Source organism: Doryrhamphus excisus, linkage group LG9, assembly GCF_037039965.1.
Source record: "Doryrhamphus excisus strain RoL-2023G ecotype Guam linkage group LG9, RoL_Dexc_Guam_v1.1, whole genome shotgun sequence".
Classification (NCBI taxonomy): domain Eukaryota; kingdom Metazoa; phylum Chordata; class Actinopteri; order Syngnathiformes; family Syngnathidae; genus Doryrhamphus; species Doryrhamphus excisus.
In genome coordinates, this window is record NC_136365.1 from 7,902,762 (window position 1) to 7,928,522 (window position 25,761).

Consider the following 25,761-nt stretch of genomic DNA (forward strand, 5'->3'; position numbering starts at 1 on the left):
AGCTGCCACACCAGCCTGAATAAATAACGTTGTGTATAAATAAAAAGCCCATCTGATATTTAAATAGAAGCCAAATCAATGAGCAATCTTCGCAAGTGAGTGTCAAACCGTTCCTCTCTCACCGTCATCTTTTCGCTTCTGTCCCACCATGTCCGACCCTCTTCTTGTGTCAAACTTCTCATGTCCATCCTGTGATGACCTCCTTAATGGCTCCTTTTGAGGTGAGACTCCGGCTGATAAGGATGCCTTTGGGGAGCTCCTTTTAATGAGGAGGAATCCATCAGTGGCTGGCACGGCACAAGGAGGTAAAAATTCCACACAAGACATCACTTTTAGCAAGGACAGCCAAGGAAAAAGTTAGTGATGGTGCACATCCTTGATAACCACTAATATTGTCATATTGTCAGAACTAAATCTTGCTTTTGTTGCATATGGATCCTCTTGGGACTGTTCCACAAAAAGCAACACAGAAATAACATTGGATTGTGTCGATTGGCAGCACCGCCTTTATGTCTGCTATTGTATTGAGAAAAAAAAAAAACATTATGTCTTGTAGTGAACACGTGCAGCCATATAATGTACAACATGGAGCTGGAAGTGTAGTCATGTAGCCCTCAGGGAACTGATGATGGACTTGGAATATGGTGTTGACAGCGTTGGACACAAATCGAAGCGTGCCTCGTGAATGCACATATGCATACTTGTAAAAAATGAAATGACTGACAGCTAAATGTTAAAACAGTATGCAAATATATGTTGTCACTGCACACACAGCACAGTCTCTGGGGTGTTTGGGCACAATTGATGAAAATATGTACTGTACATGCTATACGAACAATTTGTATTGAACTGTTCGATATAGGGGTCACGGTTTAGTATGTGCTAGCTGCTGCTCATGACTGTGGCCGGCATGGTAAAACTGCTCACTTTGTGATGCGAACTACTGCACGGATTCCATTGCTGTTTGTGCTAGTAACCATCCAATGCGTGGTGTGTCAAACTTATGCTTTTAAGCAATTCTAGACATCGACATCTTTATTGTCATTGCACAATAACACAGCAGTGAAATTGCCAACGAAATGTCGTTGCCTGGCTCCCATGTAATAAAAAATAAAAAATAAAAAATAAAAAATAAAAAATAAAAAATAAAAAATAAAAAATAAAAAATAAAAAATAAAAAATAAAAAAAAAAAAAAAAATAATAATAAATAATAAATAATAAATAATAAATAATAAATAATAAATAATAAATAATAAATAATAAATAATAAATAATTTACAGACTTTTATGTAAGATATATAATTTATATATCTTATATAAATAAATGTCATATAATATTATATATAATATTATATCATTGTAATAGTTATAATAATATAATATTATATTTTATAAATTTTATAATGTATATAATAATTTATATAAATAAAATAAATAATTATTTAATCAATAAATAAATAAATATAAACAATAAATCAACATAAAATAATAGAAACAAATATATAAATGTAATTTATATGAGAATAAATAACAATAATTTAAAGTTTTGGTTATGCGTGTGGGCAGGTAGAAGGGCTTGTTTGGCATTGAGCAGTCTGATGGCCAGGGGGAATGGTGCCATTCAAAAGCATATCAAATATATCATATATCATCAATATCAATATATAGATATACAGTATCAATATATCATGGCCGCTGTGACCCATTTAATGGCCGTATTTTTAAAATGGTCCTTTCATAGAGGTTTATATTACAGGCAAACATGTTGCTAAAAGACAGAGTTAAAAGGGACCTATTGTGCTAATTTTTAGAGGAGCCACACGAAAGCTTTCTAGATCTTCCAGTTATATTTCCTTGGATTTCCAAAATTAATTTATTCTACCCATGGCCCGTCTCCGGGCTACACCCATTTTGCTGTGTTTGGTCACACTCCTGAGTCCTCACAGTAATTTATTGTAAGTATTGAACCGTAACACAAACGTATGAAACCGAATCCAACCATGAATTTTGTGCCTCTTTGCTCCCCCAACCGTTATATACAGACTACTTTCTATCATATCAAATAAAAACCTTTTTTTTGAAAGTTTGAAAAAATATTTGGCAGGGGTCACTTGGAAAGCTTAAGAAAAATGTCATTTTTTTGCCCCTGCATGTTTACTCTATTTGTGATGTGTTCATTAAATTATACTGTATATATATATATATATATATATTTATTTATTTATTTTTACAAATGAATACATTTTAAAACATGCCAAATTGAAGGTTTTGAATTTGCTGAACATTTTGTTTAACTTTAGTATTGTGGGTCCATACTTGAAAAACTGTGGTAAGTCAGGAAGTCAATTCTCGAGCACGTTTCACAAACACAAAGTGCTTCACAGCTAAAAGTCAATATACCGTCCAATAAACGTCCAATAAAATGTTATAGTAAAATCAAGATATAGAATCATAGCACACATTAAATGCAATGCGAGGGCAATAAAACAACATGACAACACTAAACAATAATATAATATAATGACTGAAAAATCAGTAAACAGGAAGGAAAGGGAACATACACTATACATATTTATATTAAAGTGGAATTCCCTGTAATATTTTCTTTTTAGCTGCAGTAATGGCATCTATTGAGACACAAGGTAGGTCACAGTCAAGAAAATGTACGACGTTCCGGAGGCGGAGCTCACTATTAATTACACAAAGTTCTGTGATTGCAGTAAAGAGGAGGAACACTTCTCCTGTCACGCTTTGCTTCCCTTTCTCCTCTGCACGTTTGTATCCAAAGTGTGGCCCAGTTTTTTTTTTTTCGTTTTTTTTTTGGAGGGCGCACAGCAGTCCACAGTAGCTTCTTGGAACAATGCCTTTGCAACAGGAGCGTAGGATGGTGGAAATGTAGACAAAAAACAGGCTTGTCACGCCTTTTATCGTCGCTTTGTTTTGCAGGCTGTCATTTTCTAAAGCAGTGGTTAAAACATTGGTCACAGAATGCACTTGAGTTTACACTTTGGATCAACATTTTAAGGCCAGTTGAAAAATTTAAAAGTTGGCTTGAATAAGCCTTTTCAGATTATGTAAATGTATCACATGATGTAACTTGTTAAGCAGGTCTGAAACAAACCACACCATACTACAATGTGAGATATTTTGTCAAATTGTCCATAGGTATGAATGTGAGTGTGAATGGTTGTTTGTCTATATGTGCACTGTAATTGGCTGCCGACCAGTCCAGGGCGTATTCCGCCTCTCGCCCGAAGACAGCTGGGATAGACTCCAGCATACCCCCATGACCCTAGTAAGGAAAAGTGGCATAGAAAATATATAGTTAGTTGAAAAACTTCAAGAACTTCCAATGTTGGAGGTTCTAAGTAGAGCTTCAAAATGGGAGTGAGACAAAAAAATGTTAAGTCAGCAATTTATTGCAAACAACCATTCAATTGAAAAGCCATACTCATTCAATTGTCACAACTACTATGTTTATCATCACATTATCTCCCTTTGCCATCCCTTCACTTTGCACCCTTCTGTGGTGGCATAACACACAAACACATGATGAAAAAGCATAAGACTTTTGTTCATTTTTTAAATATGATTTTGTCTAGCTGTACACTGAGGTTTTAGTTTTTAAGCTTTGCTCTAAGCCAGTGGAACCGATGTCTCTCAAGCCAGATGTGGCTGTTTTGATAACAGAATCTGGCTCTCAGATATTTTTAACACAATTATTTATGAACAGTGTTAAACATAACGTTGCAAATATCAAACATTCTCATGCATTTTAAAAAGCCATCCCTTTTTTGCTGAAATGCAGGTGGCCAGAGCCAATGACGGCTGTCCTTCCAATATTTTCAGGGTTATACGCTAAAACTCGATGAATATTGGATAATGCGGTCATAATTGAGTGGTCAAAAAGTAAACATGCTCCCTCCTTTAATCAAATCAGCACCTTCTAAAGATGGCGAAAAGAAAGATGAGTAGTATCATACAAAATCATGCAGTACCAGAAGTATCATTAATGATAAGAAGTATTTTATTTGTTATCGGTTAGCGGCAGCAAGTTGAGAAATAAACTGGTAAGACCATTCAGAATGGCAAAGACCGTTTTTTTTTTCCTACAATAATTGAAAATCAAAGTGAAATGGTAAAACAGGAATATATTAAGGTGACCACCTATCCATTCATTTTCTATGCCATTTATCCTCTTTCGGGTTGTGGGGGTGTGCTTGAGCTTATCAAGGTGTCCACGCAAAAGAACCAAACACCCTAGAAATGAAAAGCATAAGACTTTTGTTCATTTTTTAAATATGATTTTGTCTAGCTGTACACCTCAAAACAAAGCCTACCCTCATGAAGTTGCATCGTGAACCTTCTAGAACGTGTTTTACTAGAGCTAAGGAACAGCTGCCTGATTTTGTCGGGTTAATATAAAAGTAACATAAAGAGAGAAATGTAGGACAGCAGGTGCATGCTAAAAAGGGGACAAGGCACACACACGCAATAACACACACACATTGTCTTATCAACACTGTATAACACACACACACACACATTAATTATGGGACTTCATAAGCGCCTTATAGAGATGCAAAACAAGTCTTCCATCTCACTAGAAGTGTGTTTGAGTTTTGCATACTGATGACATACAACAACACAGTGTGATTCTGACTGTCACAATGATGCTGTTATGGTGCCCCCCCCCCCACCACCCCCTATGGAAATTTGACTTTAATTAGCACAGCAAAACATTTCCACAGCCAGCAGGCTCACGGGGGAATCAGCAGCTATTTGTGCGTATGCATATGTGTGTTTGTGCGCGTACGTGATGTGTGTTTACAGAACAGCATTGTCAAAGCTTGTGTGTCTTTTGCAGAGAAAAAAAGTAGTCATCTTTCATTTAAATGCAGAGGGAAAAGGGGTGATCTGATGCGGTGAAGCAAGGTGAGACATAGAAATTTGTATGGCAAATGTACCGTGTAACTTCCTGTTTGACACTCTTTTTAAAGACATGTACACATAAATGTACATTCACTTCCACTATGTATACTGTATGTATGTGTGTATATATATTAGGGGTACTCCGATTGAGTTTGGCTGTCCAATGAGCACGCACAGCTAGCATGGACCGTGACGAGTGAACACTGATTTCATCAGTGGCATTTTGTCTCCTCTCCGGGATTCAAAATGCACGGAAGAGATGGTCGGCTTTATCTGCGGTTCAGAAGGCAGCGGATGCAGATGAGGGGTCCAGCAGAGGCCGACAAACCTGCTTTTAATTCAGAATTTCAGTTAACAATGTGACAAAGGCGACACGGCGGTCAAGTGGTTAGCGCGCAGACCTCACAGCTAGGAGACCAGGGTTCAATTCCACCCTCGGCCATCTCTGCGTGGAGTTTGCATGTTCTCCCCGTGCATGCGTGGGTTTTCTCCGGGTACTCCGGTTTCCTCCCACATTCCAAAAACATGCTAGGTTAATTGGCCACTCCAAATTGTCCATAGGTATGAATGTGAGTGTGAATGGTTGTTTGTCTATATGTGCCCTGTGATTGGCTGGCGACCAGTCCAGGGTGTACCCCACCTCTCGCCCGAAGACAGCTGGGATAGGCTCCAGCGCCCCCGCGACCCTTGTGAGGAAAAAGCGGTAGAAAATGAATGAATGAATGAATGTAACTACAAAGACTATAAATGAATGCATTGTAAAATAGAAAATGTGAGTTGTGGATACCAGCATTTTGTTTATGTTCTGGTAAAATAAGCATATTGGCTTTGTTTGGCTTGAAGTAGGCTATGAAAATAAATGTGGCAAAATTAGTAGCTCTTGGTCACTTGTCACTTAGCGTAGCTCTCACAAGATAAAAGCAGTCAGTAGTGCATTTAAACATTTACACTCCATGTACTGTACTGTGATCAGTATTGGTATAAGCTCATTTCACTCATGGATGATCGGGATCGGTGTGGGCAGCATAGAACCCTGATCAGTTATAAATGGTCCCACTTTAAGGTCTCCTATGACCCTGACATGCATGTTTCTGGAATGGGGGGAGTTTCTAGCATGTTTCCTCTTGTTTCAGTTACAATGTCTCCATCTACAAGTGGCTCGAGTTTATTTGCCATATCAGTAAATGTCACATGTTTTCTTCTTTGTTTTGAGTTATGTTCAGTCAATAGTGGATTTATTTTCTCTTGGAAAAATCATAAAAAGAGAGTGTATGTTTGGGGGTTATGAGTTTATACATACAGAGCAGTCAGAGGAGTCTGAGCTTTTCTTCCTGTCCCACACCCTATTTCAGCCTTATGCTATGGAAATGCCATCAACATCCAGGAGAGATGCAGCCACAATAATTATAATGTAATTATTCTCTATGTGCTGCATTGTTCTGGCTTTTATTTCTGTATGTATTCTTTTACGTTGTCATTCACATTTTCCTTTAGATCCTGGCTACTAAAAAGACTGAAACCAGGGGTATCAAAAAAAAAACGTTGGTACACAAAATTAGAGTAGTTAATGAGGAACAAACCTACCTAACCCTAACCACTACCCATTAGTCCCTCAGTAACTACTGTACTCATTAGTTCCTCAATAACTATTGTATTTCTTTGTACCTTTAGTGAAATTGAAGTCAGTCCAGTAACTCTAGGTTTAGAACCACTGACGTACAGGATCAGGATCCGGGTCGACTGTTCATATTGGATTTTGAGACTGCTTATTTCTGTGATCTCAAGTTAGAGTTGGGTAAATCTGGTCCAAAGCTGTTTTTTGTCGTAGTGGCATTTCATACTGATACTTTTTTATGAATGTCACAGGCTTAGTATATGACAAAGGTTTTGTGCTTCTGTTGTCAAAGAGCATCATGTTTATATATTACATATATATACATATATATATATATATATATATATATATATATATATATATATATATATATATATATATATATATATATATCAGGTCCAAGCACCTTGACAATGAAAAGGAAGAAAGAAGGCAGCAGTTTTCAATTTTAGAGAACGGTAGAGATGTACTCAGACTCGCGAGGAGAAACGGAAGAGATGTACTTGGCATACAATCTCCAACCGCTGTGAGTACACTCTCTGTTGCCTCCCTTTTTATTTTCGTGGGGTCTTCCCTAAGTTACAAAGTTCACAATGCAGCCCTAAAGGACAGGGAAGTGGCTGTTGCAATGTGATGTGATCCAGCTTACGCAACCAAACAGTTGATTGCATTTCGATGTCTGATGATAATACAATTGGTGGACTTTGTCGTGCCTCTGTGTGCCGCTGTGGTCAGATGTTTTCTGTTTCCTCTTCACAATCTTGGGTGTCTTGAAGTCTTTTGTTCCACACGGACACTCATCCGAAGGTCAGCAGGATACAGGGTACATACATACAACGTTTAAATGTGTTCACAGTCAAATATATGATAACTTAAATGAACATTATATATATATATATATATATATATATATATATATAGCACCCTTAGGATGTCTATCCATCCATCTTCATATACTGTATATAACATTATATAATTGTATGTATTATTCTAGGGCTGCAGGGTGGGCATGTGGTTAGCGCACAGGCCACACAGCTAGGAGAGCTGGGTTTGAGTTCCCATTCGGCTGTGTGGAGTTAGCATGGTCTCCCCTGTGCATGTGTGGGTTTTCTCCGGGTACTCCGGTTTCCTCCAAAAACATGCTAGGTTAATTGGCGACTCCAAATTGTCCATAGGTATGAATGTGAGTGTGAATGGTTGTTTGTCTATATGTGCCCTGTGATTGGCTCGCCACCAGTCCAGGGTGTGCCCCGCCTCTTGCCCAAAGACAGCTGGGATAGGCCAACATGCCCACGACCCCCGTGAGGATAAGCAGTATAGAAAATGTATGTATACAGTGAAGAAAATAAGTATTTGAACACCCTGCTATTTTGCTATTTCTCCCACTTAGAAATCATGGAGGGGTCTGAAATTTTCATCGTAGGTGCATGTCCACTGTGAGAGAGATAAACTAAAAAGAAAAATCCAGAAATCACAATGCATGATTTTTTAACAATTTATTTGTGTGATACAGCTGCAAATAAGTATTTGAACACCTGTGTATCATCTAGAATTCTGACCCTGAAAGACCTGTTAGTCTGCCCATTAGAAGTCCACCTGCACTCCATGTATCATCCTGAATCAGATGCACCTGTTTGAGGTCGTTAGCTGCATAAAGACACCTGTCCACCCCATACAATCAGTAAGACTTTAACTTGTAACATGGCGAAGACCAAAGAGCTGTCCAAAGACACCAGAGACAAAATTGTACACCTCCACAAGGCTGGAAAGGGCTACGGAGCAATTACCAAGCAGCTTGGTGAAAAAAGGTCCACTGTTGGAGCTATCATTAGAAAATGGAAGAAGCTAAACATGACGGTCAATCTCAATCGGAGTGGAGCCCCATGCAAGATATCACCTCGTGGGGTCTCAATGATTCTAAGAAAGGTGAGGAATCAGCCCAGAACTACACGACAGGACTTGGTCAATGACCTGAAAAGAGCTGGGACCACCGTTTCCAAGGTTACTGTAGGTAATACACTAAGACGTCATGATGTGAAATCATGCATGGCACGAAAGGTTCCCCTGCTTAAACCAGCACATGTCAAGGCCCGTCTTAAGTTTGCATATGACCATTTGGATGATACAGAGGAGTCATGGGAGAAAGTTTTATGGTCAGATGAGACCAAAATAGAACTTTTTGGTCATAATTCCAATAAGCGTGTTTGGAGGAAGAAGAATGAAGAGTACAATCCGAAGAACACCATCCCTACTGTGAAGCATGGGGGTGGTAGCATCATGCTTTGGGGGTGTTTTTCTGCACATGGGACAGGACGAGTGCACTGCATTAAAGAGAGGATGACTGGGGCCGTGTATTGTGAGATTTTGGGGAACAACCTCCTTCCCTCTGTCAGAGCATTGAAGATGGGTCGTGGCTGGGTCTTCCAACACGACAACGACCCGAAGCACACAGCCAGGAAAACCAAGGAGTGGCTCCGTAAGAAGCATATCAAGGTTCTAGCATGGCCCAGCCAGTCTCCAGACCTGAACCCAATCGAAAATCTTTGGAGGGAGCTCAAACTCCGTGTTTCTCAGCGACAGCCCAGAAACCTGACTGATCTAGAGAAGATCTGTGTGGAGGAGTGGGCCAAGATCCCTCCTGCAGTGTGTGCAAACCTGGTGAAAAACTACAGGAAACGTTTGACCTCTGTAATAGCAAACAAAGGCTACTGTACCAAATATTAACATTCATTTTCTCAGGTGTTCAAATACTTATTAGCAGCTGTATCACACAAATAAATTGTTAAAAAATCATGCATTGTGATTTCTGGATTTTTCTTTTTAGTTTATCTCTCTCACAGTGGACATGCACCTACGATGAAAATTTCAGACCCCTCCATGATTTCTAAGTGGGAGAAATAGCAAAATAGCAGGGTGTTCAAATACTTATTTTCTTCACTGTATATATATATCAATTATATTTACATCAATTATAAATACAATTATATATACATCAATATATATATAAACTACACTTCCTCCCCTGGAAATATACCGTATGCCCTATTAATTATAATGAAGGAATAACAAAACACACACACACACATAGTTAGACAGCAGGGAGGTAATTATCCCTTGTATTACCTCTGCAAATGTCAAGGCAGCCCAATGTGAAGCATTATTGTGGTCTTAGCTTCATGTAACCTTTGCTATTTCCTTTCTACTGCCAGCACATCTCGTCTTATGCTAATGTTCCGTTTGGCTAAACCTCACCAAGGTTTTTGACAGACAAGCCCCACAACAATAGCACCTTTGGAACCTCTGATCTTGACAGTGGAGCAAAGACATAAAGGAGGTGTCATGAAAGAGAAACACTATCGTTTGTAGGAGGATGTCTGGGCAAGTATTGGATATTGTGCTGTTGTTTAAATGGAAAAACAGGTGTGAAGTGGTTCATTTCAGTCCTTCTGCAGACAAACACCTGCTCAAAAGTGAAAAGCCCTGGAGGATCAGACAAAACAAAACAAATTAGCAGGGTTGTCTCACCAAAGATGTCCAATCTCCAGGTCGTCTCCCTGTGCTCTCATACCACTTTGTTGCTGGGCTGAATGCTCTCATCTTTCTGTGTATGTCGGGAATTACTCTGTGACCTTAAAAAAAATCCCCAGATGGAATAATTACAACACCAGACGATTGCCAAACCAAGATATTTCTTGAAAACAGTGGATAAGCGTGTTTGTGTGCAGAGAATACCATTTGACTGAGGCCTTTATCAGTATTTGTGTCAGGAGTTGGCTCACTTTTTCCTCACTTTTCATTTACCCACCTCCATCATCAGTGCAGTGAGACAGGATGTAGCGCCCCAAAGTAGCAGGTACCTCTCATCTCACCAAGGATATTTATTATTAGAGTCTGCTGTTGGCTGGCAACCAGTCCAGGGTGTACCCCGCATCTCGTACAATGTTGGCACAAGCGGTATAGAAAATGGATGGACTTACTGTATTACCAATTTAAGCAAAATTACACACATTTGCTCGAATATGCATGCTCTTGATGAATAATGGGCTGTATTCAACCACGAGCCCACATTCCAAAAACATGCTAGGTTAATTGGTGACTCCAAACTGTCCATAGGTATGAATGTGAGTGTGAATGGTTGTTTGTCTATATGTGCCCAGTGATTGGCTGGCGACCAGTCCAGGGTGTACCCCCGCCTAAACCTCGAAAACAGCTGGGATAGGCTCCAGCATGCCTGCAACACTTGTGAGGATTAACGGTATAGAAAATGTACGGATGGATTTACTAATTTATTTTTTATTTTTTAAACAGTGATTGATTGAAGCCTCAAATCTGTGGTGAATGATTACTGTATGTTCTGGTTGGAGAATACGACAGAAATTAGACTTGGATATTCTTAAGACCCCGCCTCCCATCTGAAGACAGCTGGGATAGGCTCCAGTATACCCCAGCAACCCTCGTGAGGATAAGCGGTATAGAAAATGAATGACATTCCCCTTGCTAATTTTGGGAACTGCATTTTGCATGTCGCATTTAGAACTCCCTGTGACCCTATATTGGCCCACGGCCTAGGGATTGGAAACCTTCCATTCATCTATTTTCTATGCCACTTATCCTCACTCGGGTCATGGGTATGCTGAGCCATCTATCTTTGGATGAGTGGCAGGGTACATCCTGGACTGGTCGCCAGCCAATCACAGGGCACATATAGACAAACAACCATTCACACTCACATTCATACCTATGGATAATTTGGAGTCACCAATTAACCTAGCGTGTTTTTGGAATATGGGAGGAAACCGGAGTAAATATAATAATAAAAGAAGTACATACAAGCAATTGCAATGCCAGCACTGCAGAGAGTTGTCAACCCACCAAGGTCCACTGATCAGGAAACATCCTGTTAACTTCTAGTGCTTTGGTCTGATATTGTTTCAACCAATCCTTGGCTGAGGCTCTCAGCCAGGAAGCAGACAAAAGAGTGACTCATAATCAAACCATGTGTGTGAGATTAATTAAAAGGAACAGGTTGCCTTTTCTTCATGTTATCTCTCTGTTGTAGATAGGATTGTGCAGAACACAGTGGAAAAATAGACCGCCATTTAACCACCTCAAAACAGACTTTTGGAGAGCAGCACCCACCAAGTAGCACAGGGTTGCCTGTGACTGCTTTTCATGAAACCCTGCCCTTGTGACCCCACCGCTCACCTAATTGACAGCTAGCTACCTGTTCATCGAACGAAAAGAGTCGAGTATCGAACGAAAACAGTCAAGTGGGGTAAGAGCGATTATCATAATTATAACATGAATGGTGGGCTGCATGGTGATCAAGTCGTGCTGTGTAGCTGTGTGGCCTGTGCACTAACCACTTGAGCACCATGCAGAGCATAGAAAACCTGTTTTTGACTTGAAATGTGGGTTTATTGCTAACCAAAACAGCAGAACCTACATTAGCACACAGATTAATTAAAGTGTTTAGTCTTAGCTGATACTGGAACATTGTAAACATGTTTAAACAGCTTCTTAGGTGAAGGCTGCAATTTCCTGCGTGGCATACCTCTGCCAAGGTTCTTTTTTTCTTTTATTTAGACACTTAAAGCATCGCACATAAACTAATTAAGAGCGTTTTTTTTAAAGCTGATTTCAACAAAATTCCTACAATGAGGTTTCCTTTTGGTGCATTGAAACGTGACTGTTGAAAAGAACTTTATCATCTTCTTTTGGTTGCACATTAAAGAGCAGTCTTGATGCCACAGTATCTCATCAGACCTACCATTCTTGGTGAAAACGTTTTATACGGACAGCTTACTGACTTTCTCCTGTCCAATCATGTTTGATTTTATAATCGGGCACCTCCGATCAAGGTGACAAAGGATATCCATCTCAATACAAATGCAGGCAAAGTTTCAGTTTTAGTTCTGGTGGACCTGAGCCCTGCTTTTGACACTGTTGACCATGCCAAAAACTGGGCAGCAATCTGTGGTATATCCTTAAACCAGTTCAAATCCTCTATCAATTACAGGAAGTACTCGAATCAAGCATGCAATAGACTCATTGTGAAGACCAGTGAAAAGCTGAAAGCCTAAAAAACAATTTTGAAATATTTTTTTAATAATGATGTCTTCCTGTGTATAACTAATAGATGTGTGGTACTCTCTGCAGGTGAGTGAATATGCTAGATGTGCTTGAAAACTACACTGCTGTGTTAACTGTAGGAAGATACAAGCACACATCCACGGGCCAGACAAAGTAGATGTGTTTATAAAGCAGTGAGATGTGGTTCATGTCTTTATTAGAGGCTTTGCCACCCAATCTGGGCACTGTGTGACAGTGATGGAACTGCTTGGTCCCACATGGAGGTGTGTGTGTTGGATGTGTAATACATTTAATCAGAGAAGTCCAGAGAAGGAAGAGAGAGAATAAAAAGCTGAGGAGGGCGCAGGTAGACATTCATTTTATTACTGAAGCCCAGCGAAGAAAACCTGTCCCCATGGTGACAGATCACCAAGGTGACTGGCTCTGATGTGAGACTCCATGCCAGACAGCCAGCTGATTGAGTCAGCATATCCAGGCACACTGGCCCGTTTTCATCGACAAAACACGCACACACACACACAGATAGGCATAAGATATACTGTTGCTCTCCATGGAAGTGTTAGTGATCCCCTGCTGGGTTGCAAACATGACTGAATTGCACTTTTCACACCAACCACAAACAGCAACCAATGAAGACTAAGACTAAGAATTTAACTTAAAAAGGGTATCAAACACACCTCACTGGGAGAACTGTCCAAATAACATACCACCTCATTATCTAAACCAGACTGTATACAAATGCAAATATTTCACACGTCACCACATTAGCTTTTAAAACATTGTTTACCCCGAGGCTTTCTGTTAATGAAAGCCTATTTTGTGGCAACAGTATACTCAGTATACAAAGAGTGAGTTGATTTAAGAGCTGTTGCCTCATAGTTCCTTCAAGTCATATGAAATTCTTGTGCTTTTTCCACTTTTCTGACCTATAAATGTACTTAAAATCTAGTATTCTTGGGTTAAACAATGCCAAAGTTTTAGATAATGAGGTTTGCACATTTGGAAGTGAGCCCTAAAAGAAGTTTGGGATGGCTCAAAATGCTCGGTTTGAAAAGGTGTGGTAAAACCATTCCTTTGTGATGTCACAGAGGCGGACTTCCTTATTTATAAACTCTCTGCCCTCCCCCGAGCTCTGCTTCCCCGCTCTCCCCCAAACGTTGCTCCGATGTTTACTTGCTAGCAATCCCTCGAAAGGGAACTCCACATTTGTTTACATTTCTAATTCCTAAAGACGCCACCATCCTGATTCCCTACCAGCAAAAGAAATGCATTTTAATCTGTCAACAGCATTTCACACTGGACAAGAGTCAGAAGGGCAAGCAGAAAGTAACTGTTTATCAGTGTCCTAAGTGTGTTTAGTTTGTGTAAGTCATGGAGCAAAAGTGCTAAAATGCAAAAACTACTTACCATTGAGAGACATTTTGAAGTAACTTGTTTCCCTGAGAAAATTCGGATTGTACAGCCTCCACTTTCGGATCGAATTCAGGATCCGACACATACTGTATGACTGTAGGCTAAAAGTGGACATTTTAAAAAGATAAATTGCCGTTTATGAACTACAGAAGTGTTTCTATGCACTCGACAGTGTGACCAACCACAGCAGAGTGGGCGTCCCTGGAGGCGGACCGTGGGTGAAATACATTAAAACAGACCACTTTCACAGAAACCACGAAATCCAAAGAAATACAGCTGAATAGGTTCAGATCCTGGAGGAACTAGAATGCTTTCTGTGCTGGTTATTGTGTGTAGCTGCTCTATAGGAGTCCACAACCCAATACTCAATGAGCATAATAGAGCCCCTTTAAACTCATTTATGCCAGCACACTTGCTTTGACTTCAATTGTACACAAGTGCTAACTTTTAATCTGCATTGAGTGATTACTTAAGGGGCAAAAACAACTGACAACAACTAATTAAGTCAAGCCAATCAATGTACATTGTATGCTAAATACGACCATGTTATTGTGCAAAACACAGCTCATGTAGAGACACGAGTGCTCACACAGTGTGCAAGGTGTCATGGCAGGTTTACCAATATTACCATAAATGCCAAATTATAGACACAAAGATGATGGGACATTATTTGGAAGTAAAAGATACTTGGGGAGAGGCTGTTTTTTCTGCAATTTAAAAATTATTATAGATAACTAGAACCTGCAGTGGCTCAGGCGGTAGAGCAGGAGTATCTTAATGAATTTTTTGGTGGTGGTTGTAGAGGCTTGGGGCGTGAATTGGCAGCCAACTTTCCATAAGTCTACACCAGGGCAGTCACACACTAAGGAGTAAATGAATAATGGGTTCACTTCACGTCGTGTTTAGGGTACCTTGAAAAGCACTATATAAAATCAATTTATTATTATTATTAATTGATGATATGATATGATATGATGCTACAAGTGGTTATGGCACAGCCCACACAGCTATGAGACCTGGGTTCGATTCCGGACATCTCTGTGTGGAGTTTGCATGTTCTACCCGTGTGTGCATGGGTTTTCTCCAGGTACTCCGGTTTCCTCCCACATTCCAAAAACATGCTAGGTTAATTGGCGACTCCAAATTGTCCATAGGTATGAATGTGAGTGTGAATGGTTGTTTGTCTATATGTGCCCTGTGATTGGCTGGCGACCAGTCCAGGGTGTACCCCGCCTCTCGCTCGAAGACAGCTGGGATAGGCTCCAGCATGCCCGCAACCCTCGTGAGGATGAGCGGTATATCATATCATATTATATCATATCATATCATATCATGGTGTTTGATGGAAGGTGGTTCACTTCAGCCAACTGGAGTTCTTATTTATGTACCTTAACCATACCACTGCACTTTCTTTTATATTCATTTAAAAAAACATTGTTATGCTGTCCTGGAGATAGGGGGCTGTGACCTGTTTTTTTCTCAAGGGTTAATACTAAAGGTGACACACATTTATTTACAAGATAAACCTGAAGGCAGTTTAAGTGCCGCGGAAAATGTATCTGTGGCTGGATATGTTGTTTTTTTGGTTTTTTTTTCCATATTAAGGCTACAAACATGAAACATTGTGCAGAGTGTCCACAGCATTTGGCCTGCACCTGTGTGAAATAACACGATAAATATCTGTCTCATAAAGTCAAATAGTAAAGCAAATTGTCTTTTGTTTAGTGCCTCTGCACTCTTACAGAGTGTTAAAGGTACAGTAACGCTCTTTGCACTTTATTGTAAAGGGTATAGAAAAATGCATTTCACTTGGGGAATAATTCAAATAGCAATCTCATGATATTACTGCTGGGAGGTTGCATTACTGGAAGATCTCAAATAGTTAAAGCATTATTATGTAGTATTACCGTAAATGTGAAAAATAACAACAATAATTCATTCATTTTCTACCGCGTATCCTCACGAGGGTCACGGGCGAGAGGCGGAGTACACGGTCTGGACTGGTCACCAACCAATCACAGGGCACATATAGACAAACAACCATTCACACTCACATTCATACCTATGGACAATTTGGAGTTGACAACTGACCTAACATTCTTGGAATGTGGGAGGAAACCGGAGTACCCGGAGAAAACCCATGCATGCACGGAGAGAACATGCAAACTCAAATCGAACTCGGGTCTCCTGGCTGTGTGGCCTGCGCGCTAACCACTCATCCGCCGTGCAGACCCAGTGCATGTAATTTTTTTATTTTTAATGTAGTCTGTGAAAAACAACATTAGGTAGTCCAATACTAAATCACTAAATCTATTTTTAGTTGTCATTCACAAATACTTCTCTTGGTCTCATTGATGTCACCACTCTTCTCTCCATCCATACCACCATCTGCACTTTAAACACACATAAGTATGCACACACACTCCATTAGAGACGCATCTATTTTCTGTGCCCTTCATGCTCTTTTGGTCTGTTTTATGTTGCCCACTTGCACACAGACATTCATCTCACACACATACACGCACACACACACACACACCCCACCTCATGTTCAGTCTCCAGTGGGCTGACCTGTCCACTCCAAACAAGGTCGTCTGGGGGTGACATGATGGAGAGCTGGGCTGAACATATTTAGCCAGCATCATCACGCCCCTTCCTAGGACCCTTCAGTGTTTGTGTGTGCATGTGTGTAAGGTTGCAGTAAAACGTGATTAACAGGAAGAATAGAGGGCACAAAGTAGGGGAGAGATATGAAAAGACAAGGTCTGTGTGTGCCGCATCGCCTAGTATAAAAAGAAACATCCTAGCAATGATGTTGCCTTATTACTTTTTGCATTCCTTTTTTTTTTCATCATCACTACATAGTTGGCAATGGCCCAAGTTGCACTGATGCTTTGCGGTGAAATATCAATAATTACACCGATAAATATCAATTTAGTGCTGTCATTTATTATGTGCAGGCGATAATGGGTTTTAGTGATCCTTGGCTCTTCATCAGAGACTTACAAAGTGCAGCTAAGACTGATTGTAAGTGTCGAGCAGACAAAGGATGTCTTTGCACAAAGAGAGGAAAAAGGACAAAGTTTAATTGGTAGAAGGCTTTTATTTTGGTGATGACAGCAGTGTTTGTCCTTGAAGAAGAAGAAAAAATGAGACGGCGACAGTGTAGCAAGCAACACCTAAGGTTATCCTGTCAAGTTAGCAGAAGGGTGGGAATGGTGGTGGTGGGAGCAAGTGACAAAGGACACAGAGAGACAGCTGAAGGGTAAGTGTGAGCTCATCTTTGAGAAGTCGACCTTGTGGAGCCTTTATTTGTTTGAAATGACTTTTCACGCATTCTGCAATAATCACAAATGGGGTTGTCATTGTGTCATTACAAATCTGCACTCAATGAAAAACTACTTGTTATGATTTCTATTGCCTGCTACATACATTACCATGTTTTTTTTATTATGTATATAATATATAATATTCATTGATTCATTTTCTACAGCTTGTCTTCATGAGGGTCGTGGGGGGTGCTGGAGTCTATCCCAGCTGTCTTCAAGCGAGGGGCAAGGTACACACTAGACTGGTCGCCAGCCAATCACAGGGCACATATAGACAAACAACCATTCACACTCACATTCATACTCACATTCATACCTATAGAGTCGCCAATTAACCTAGCATGTTTTTGGAATGTGGGAGGAAGCCGAGTGCCCGTAGAAAACCCACGCATGCACGGGGAGAACATGCAAACTCTACATAGAGATGGCCGAGGGTGGACTTGAATTTGGATCTCCTAGCTGTGAGGTCTGCATGCTAACCACTCTTCCACTGTGCAGCCCCCAAAATAAACCTGCTTCTCTAATTTTTCATTTTGTGCAGCCATATATATAGCCATATATATACAGTGAAGAAAATAAGTATTTGAACACCCTGCTATTTTGCTATTTCTCCCACTTAGAAATCATGGAGGGGTCTGAAATTTTCATCGTAGGTGCATGTCCACTGTGAGAGAGATAAACTAAAAAGAAAAATCCAGAAATCACAATGCATGATTTTTTAACAATTTATTTGTGTGATACAGCTGCAAATAAGTATTTGAACACCTGTGTATCATCTAGAATTCTGACCCTGAAAGACCTGTTAGTCTGCCCATTAGAAGTCCATCTGCACTCCATGTATCATCCTGAATCAGATGCACCTGTTTGAGGTCGTTAGCTGCATAAAGACACCTGTCCACCCCATACAATCAGGAAGACTTTAACTTGTAACATGGCGAAGACCAAAGAGCTGTCCAAAGACACCAGAGACAAAATTGTACACCTCCACAAGGCTGGAAAGGGCTACGGAGCAATTACCAAGCAGCTTGGTGAAAAAAGGTCCACTGTTGGAGCTATCATTAGAAAATGGAAGAAGCTAAACATGACGGTCAATCTCAATCGGAGTGGAGCCCCATGCAAGATATCACCTCGTGGGGTCTCAATGATTCTAAGAAAGGTGAGGAATCAGCCCAGAACTACACGACAGGACTTGGTCAATGACCTGAAAAGAGCTGGGACCACCGTTTCCAAGGTTACTGTAGGTAATACACTAAGACGTCATGATGTGAAATCATGCATGGCACGAAAGGTTCCCCTGCTTAAACCAGCACATGTCAAGGCCCGTCTTAAGTTTGCATATGACCATTTGGATGATACAGAGGAGTCATGGGAGAAAGTTTTATGGTCAGATGAGACCAAAATAGAACTTTTTGGTCATAATTCCAATAAGCGTGTTTGGAGGAAGAAGAATGAAGAGTACAATCCGAAGAACACCATCCCTACTGTGAAGCATGGGGGTGGTAGCATCATGCTTTGGGGGTGTTTTTCTGCACATGGGACAGGACGAGTGCACTGCATTAAAGAGAGGATGACTGGGGCCGTGTATTGTGAGATTTTGGGGAACAACCTCCTTCCCTCTGTCAGAGCATTGAAGATGGGTCGTGGCTGGGTCTTCCAACACGACAACGACCCGAAGCACACAGCCAGGAAAACCAAGGAGTGGCTCCGTAAGAAGCATATCAAGGTTCTAGCATGGCCCAGCCAGTCTCCAGACCTGAACCCAATCGAAAATCTTTGGAGGGAGCTCAAACTCCGTGTTTCTCAGCGACAGCCCAGAAACCTGACTGATCTAGAGAAGATCTGTGTGGAGGAGTGGGCCAAGATCCCTCCTGCAGTGTGTGCAAACCTGGTGAAAAACTACAGGAAACGTTTGACCTCTGTAATAGCAAACAAAGGCTACTGTACCAAATATTAACATTCATTTTCTCAGGTGTTCAAATACTTATTAGCAGCCGTATCACACAAATAAATTGTTAAAAAATCATGCATTGTGATTTCTGGATTTTTCTTTTTAGTTTATCTCTCTCACAGTGGACATGCACCTACGATGAAAATTTCAGACCCCTCCATGATTTCTAAGTGGGAGAAATAGCAAAATAGCAGGGTGTTCAAATACTTATTTTCTTCACTGTATATATATATATATATGTTGTTATTCCAGGGATTTTTCCAGTATAACCTCCATAAAAGAAGGCAAACAATCTCAAGGGAATTAGTCCACTGCTCCTTTTTTCCGGGGAGGTCAAGGCGATTCCCGAGTAAGCTTCTCAGTTTAAACCGAGTCAAACTAAATGGCAATTCTTGAGGATATAATACAATCCCAGTGTCCAGTTAGGCAGGAAACTTCCCCTGGCCACATATACACAAACAACCATTCACACTCACATTCATACCTATGGACAATTTTGAATCGCTGATTAACCTAACATATTTTTGGAATGTGGGAGGAAACCGGAATAGCCGGAGAAAACCCACACATGCTTAGGCAAAACATGCAAACTCCACACAGGATATTTGGGGTCTTCCAGATCTCCTGACTGTGTGGCCAACATGCGGCCCTGTGATGATTTTGTGTTGACTTAATATATTATAACCCCAACATTGAGAGCATGATGAAGAGGCGGTCGATCAATAATCACGTTTTTGAAACTAGCAAAGTAGGCTGAAAGAACCATAGTCGTATATTAGTGAATCACTCCAATTTAATAAAATGTCAAAGTGGGTGAGGGTGTGATGTTCAGTTCAGCCCACACCTTAAAGTAGGCTTTGCGTTTTGGCCCCCTGTGTGATTGAGTTTGACACCCCTGAGCTAGAGCCTCGGTTTAGGCCTTGTAGATGACAGTCGGCTGACTGGCTGTCAAGCTTACAAAGTGGTTCTTGAATGCATAATGCTCAGCAAAGCCACTGTATCTCTGCAATGTCTTAAATGTTTTCCACTTACGTCTTCAACAGCATTCAGTACATTTACTTAATTTACTGCATTAGGAGGACCCAGAGGAGATGTGATCCATTCTGTCTCAGTTCTCAGTCACCAAATTTGTAGTTGAAATTTCTGCGTAACCACAAAAAAAAAGATGATGAATCTTTTGTTTGTACTTAAGTATCAATTTACAACTGCTATTGTCTGAGCTGAATGACTACCAAGAACAAGAGTACTAATTTTATATGCAAATCAAAACACTGATAGCACACAGTACACAAAACCAAGTTCTCCTTGGTAGTGGCCATGAGTGTGAACCAACAAAAGCCAGGTCAGATGTGTCTGTCAACAGACAGCCTTGGTCATGCCACACATGACACATATTTGATCAGAATTTCATGAGAATAATCTTTCTTTGTTGAGCTTATGAGCGCTACCTTTTAAACATTTCAGCCCAGTCGTTCATCTAGAAACTATTATTATTTCCGTCAACAACAGCAGCATAGAAACAGGTACTACATTTACAGTGTCCGCTCACATTGGGATGGCTGTATCTTCCAGCACATGTGATCCAGTCCTCAGGTAGAAAATGTTTACAGCAAACAAGCATCTTGTTGAGCTCTTGTAGTGAAATTGAGAACTAGGTATCGACTCTTCTGTCTATGAGTGAGCGGCGAGTGAGGCGTTGTGTTTGTCCAGCAGATAAATATAGTTTTTCATGATAGCTGCTACAATGATAATTGCTGTAGCTTGGTTAATACAGTATACAAGTCAGTTATGTAAATGGAACACTGATGCCGTTTTCTTTTAGCTTTTTTTGTGAGGGATTTACCGTCAAAATAGTTACCTCTCATGGTGAGCATTGTTAGCTTGCTTATAATAACTTTTTTCCCCTCGGTAGAAAGCACAGAAAAGGGATGGAAATATGTGTTCATGTTTCTCATAATAACTGTGAATGATGGGCAACATTTTCTTTTAAAAGCATGGTTTTCCTTTAAGTTTCGCATGTTATCCCAAAGTATAAAGAGACACTAATGTGTCAAGAGTTCATGCTGCTAGATACTGTACTTGGGAATTGAGTGGGATCAAGGCCAGCACCACAGAACCATGCTGGATGGGAGTACTTTGTCACAGCTGCTTAACAACAATTTTTTAAACTCAATTTCTCCTGCAAACCTTTACTGGCCTCTACCATCATGTGAATACCAAGGAAAGACTTATTGTATTACATACTCTATAATTGCACCTCTCAAGAAAGCTGTTCTCTATGTAGATGCTGCTGGCAAAGGTTGCTGGCTCATGATTAGATTGGAAACTCTCATATTTGACAAATATTCTAATTTGCATCTAGCTGATAGTGGGTTGCATTTTTAAATAAAATTTATATACAAGACGTAGGTCAAAGTGGTTGCGTATCAGTGGCTTTTGAATCACCTGATTTAATTGGACCTCAAGATGCTTTTGAGCTTTGTCACTTGAGTTTTGGTGTTGTGTGTGAGCGTGTGTGGGTGTGTGGTTTCCTGTTAATGAAATATGAATCCTTCAAGACCTAAAGAGTGACAACAAAACCCCTTGACCTTGGTATAGATTTATAATTACACTCCCTGTGGATCCAACGCATGTCATTGTTGGGTCAGTGACTAACAGCATCAAATGTCCTTCCCATACACACACATATCCTAACAGCTAACGCCTATGAATAACCAATGATACCTCATATAGTCATTGGGGGGGGGGGGGGGGGGGGCAGTTGTAGCGCTCATTATAGATTCTGTATTTTTATGTTGTTTAAAGCACATTATTTAAGACTAAAACAGTAATATGTACTTTAAATCGTAAAACAAAATCAATACTTACGAGACCTTGGTGGGGCCCCAGGCAATTGATTGTTAGCCTAATGATAAGTCTGCCTCCGCATATTACTTATTTTTCTATACCAATTCAATTAAATTTATTTATATGTAAATCACAACAGCAGTTATCTCATGGTACTTTACACATGAAGGTCACAAATGAGAACAGACAACCAACCGAAAGCCCACATGAGCAAGCACTTGGCAATGGAGGCAAAGAAAAACTCCCTCTGAGGAAGAAACCAGGCTCTACCGGTTGGGTTTGATATACAAAAACAAATACAAAAATTAATGCTATCTGGATTGGTATTTTAGGGTTAAAATCCCCAAGGTTTGCCCCGTACTGTTTTCCCCACACTCTTCTTGGCCATTGAATGCACCATGTCCCCAGACATGCTCACCTGGTTTCACTTGGCTAATCACAAGGCCCAAGGCACTATATAAGCTGACCTGACTCTATTCTCCCCAGGTCTGTGGGAGAGAAATGGAGGGAGAGTAGCTGTAGACCAAACCCTTGCTGAGTTGCTGGAACCTGTTTATCTTGTGTGTTTTTTTTTAATTTCCTGAACTAATGAGTTGAACGTAATTGTGACAATGACAATAGCCTGTTAGCATTTGCTATGATGTTACCATGCTAATGCTAACATGATGTTCCATCATTTTCTCCTTTATACTGAATTTAATTCAATAGTCGTTTACTATTGCTAGTAAGCATACTGATGCTAACATGCTAACACATGTTTAGCATTGTTCTATGGAAGTTTTCTGTTTATTTAAAACACATTTTGCTGCTTTGTTTATTAGCCTTGTTAATGTAGTTAATACTAAGTGGATTGTTTTATCCATGCAGGCCAGGTGTCCCGCTTGTGGGATCCAATCCTTTGATGGCAAGCTAAGAAGCAGGCCGAGAGCCTGGACAGCCCCTGTTTCAGTGACCTTTCTTTCCCTATGGTCTGGTAGGAGGCACTACAGCCTGTCCTTTTTTCCCACCCTCTCAAATTGAGTGTTACTTCACTGATCATATTCAGGGAAACTTGCACCTTTGGACATTGCCTCCTGATACAATAAATCCCACACACAACAATTAGGTACATGTTCACACATTTAAATTAGCTGTACACGTATCTGTACTCGCAGCTACACAGGGCATAAACCGTAAGTGGGTGTGGTCTAACTGAAAAGTACATTATTTGAAGTCTTAAATTGACATGGATTGATCAGATGTGTACTGTAAGTGATCAGTAAGACTTATTGTTTTTTATCAACTCTTGGTTACTTTGATTGTTTTATTTTATATTTTCTTTCTACAATGTGCCATTCGCAGGCCAATGAACGTGGTCCACAAATAGGCTGCACTATGAACATCCCTGGTTTACATATTTCACAGGGAGGGCGGGGGGGTTAAATGAGCGTGTTTTTGCGCTATCACTAAATAACCCCCCTTAATAAAGGCAGAGGCTGGATGGAGGCTTCCACAGTGGTGCGCACACCCCAGGTTGAGGTGTGGTCCAGTGGCAAGCCTCTTGCGGGCACTTGACTACACAGTAAATGCATGATGAAAGAAACAAATATTTCCCCACACAAACATTCCTTCTCATGATGACATTTCAAATTGTGTCAATTTCCACAACATTCTGCATTTAACTGATTCCGTTAACGTGACAATCATAGGGCCTAGTGGGCCCTAGGGTAGTATCTTGCATCTTGTTGGTTCTGCCATTTCTGGTTAAACATTTTTATTCTGTGATCACTTTCTTTGAGGAGACACCATCATTAAACGTTTATTAACCGTTCCAACAGTGTAACAGGTTAAGATCTTAACAGTCTTAAAAGTACAAAGTAACATTAAACACTGTACATGTATAATAAAGCAGAAAAAAGTAAAATGACAGTTCAAAATGTATAGCTTTATGGGGACATTTAAATGCTGCTGTCTTATCCTACACAGCACTGGGTTGTAGTTCCTTTGTCAGTTGGAAATGAAAATATCAGTGGGGTAAAGCGAAGCAATTAATGTGCAGCAAATTAATTTTTTTTTCTCAACAGGATTGCCTTTCAAGCTGTAGAATTAGCAATAAGCTTCATGAAGGCATCCTCAGCCCACATGAGTTGTTCTGTCCTTCAAGTCATATGTTTGGTTTGTGAAGGTTATTTGGCAAATTATCAGATGGACACTGTGTGCATGTAACTATACTGAGGTTAAACGGTAACACAAAAATCTAGAATGTGAAAGCTTTTATCTCTGTTTGAATAATGTATTTGAACCTGGGGCCAGGGAGCAAGCAGGCAGACCTACTCACACTTAAAACATTCATTGCATACACACAAACATTCGCTCATAAATAAATATAAACATATTTTGCTTCCCTACACTTGAATAGCTAGTAAATAGGAAGGGATGCTTCATCATTTATCTCTAAGCCCTTTAACTTTGGCAGATGCGGGGTGGCTAGGGCAACACTAACTCGATAGAAACATGGAGCACCCCTATGTACATTGGGTAAAAAAATGATAAATGTGGGCACTCGCGAGATCATTTTGGTGATCTCCTATTCATATATTTTGTATAGGGCTTCTTACAAATATTCACTGTAATTAATAGAAAACTGTCTCTTTCATCAGTCAGGTCATCAAAGGGCTTAAAGTCATTGAGTATGTTTACATGCAGTCAATATTCCAGTTTTAGAAACTTTTTGAATAACCGGTTTTTAGGCGTGAGCAAATGGGATTATTCCTGTATACATGGGAATCGTAATCAATTGGATATCTCCATCAAAACAGCGACGCATGGACCTCTCAATGCACTGAGAATGGTAATGGTTTTATTTCGTTTGAACATGCATCAGATTACAATTGAGTGCATCACATAATCAGTTCACAGTTCCACATGTCCAAAAGGAGTAGGAAGAAGCAAAGCTTATTAAATCCTACCCCTCCATCTGGTACTTGTATAATCAGTAACTGTTACATTTGTTCACTTCCTGCTTTCCATAATACAGTTTAAGGTTGTTGTTTTTTTTAATAATGCACCACGTACCAAAGTATGAGGTGATATGACCATACAATGACATAATGGGTACCACAGTAACTGTCAATGTAGTGATATATACGTGTGTATATATATATATATACTATATATATATAGCACATCATGACTGGTTCAAGACTCCTCATCCTTGTATTTAGCAAACATCAACTGCTTGTATTGTTTCTTGAATTGGCTCATCGTTGTGCATTGTTTGAGGTCCTTACTCAATCCATTCCATAGTTTGATTCCACATACTGAAAAGCTATGGCTTTTTAACGTAGTCCGAGCATATAAGTGTTTCAAATTTACTTCTTCCCTGAGATCATATTTCTCCTCTCTTGTAGAGAAGTATTGGATGACATTTTTAGGTAATTGGTTGTTTTTAGAATGTCAAATGACTCAATGTGCGTCTTTTCCGTTTCGTCTGAATCCAAAAACACCAGCAAAGTATATAACGAACAGAGGCCTCCTCTATAAAATGGTGTGGCAATCTGACTAAAAGTCTAAGTACACCAACAACCCAAAATATGGTACAGAA

General features: G+C 40.0%; 1 protein-coding gene across 2 annotated transcripts in view; it reads left to right on the plus strand.

Moving 5' to 3' along the window:
- The first annotated feature begins 11,612 nt into the window (after positions 1-11,612).
- The window catches only part of LOC144899806 (CCN family member 1-like), a 32,299-nt gene continuing 18,150 nt past the window's right edge, over positions 11,613-25,761 (plus strand). Inside the window, exon 1 of one of the 2 annotated variants that reach the window (XM_078793345.1) lies at positions 11,613-11,823. The gene's annotated coding sequence lies outside the window, so the exon portion shown is untranslated. Of the gene's footprint in view, positions 11,824-23,044; positions 23,152-25,761 lie in introns of those variants that run through there. The other variant, XM_078793344.1, reaches the window with a different exon arrangement.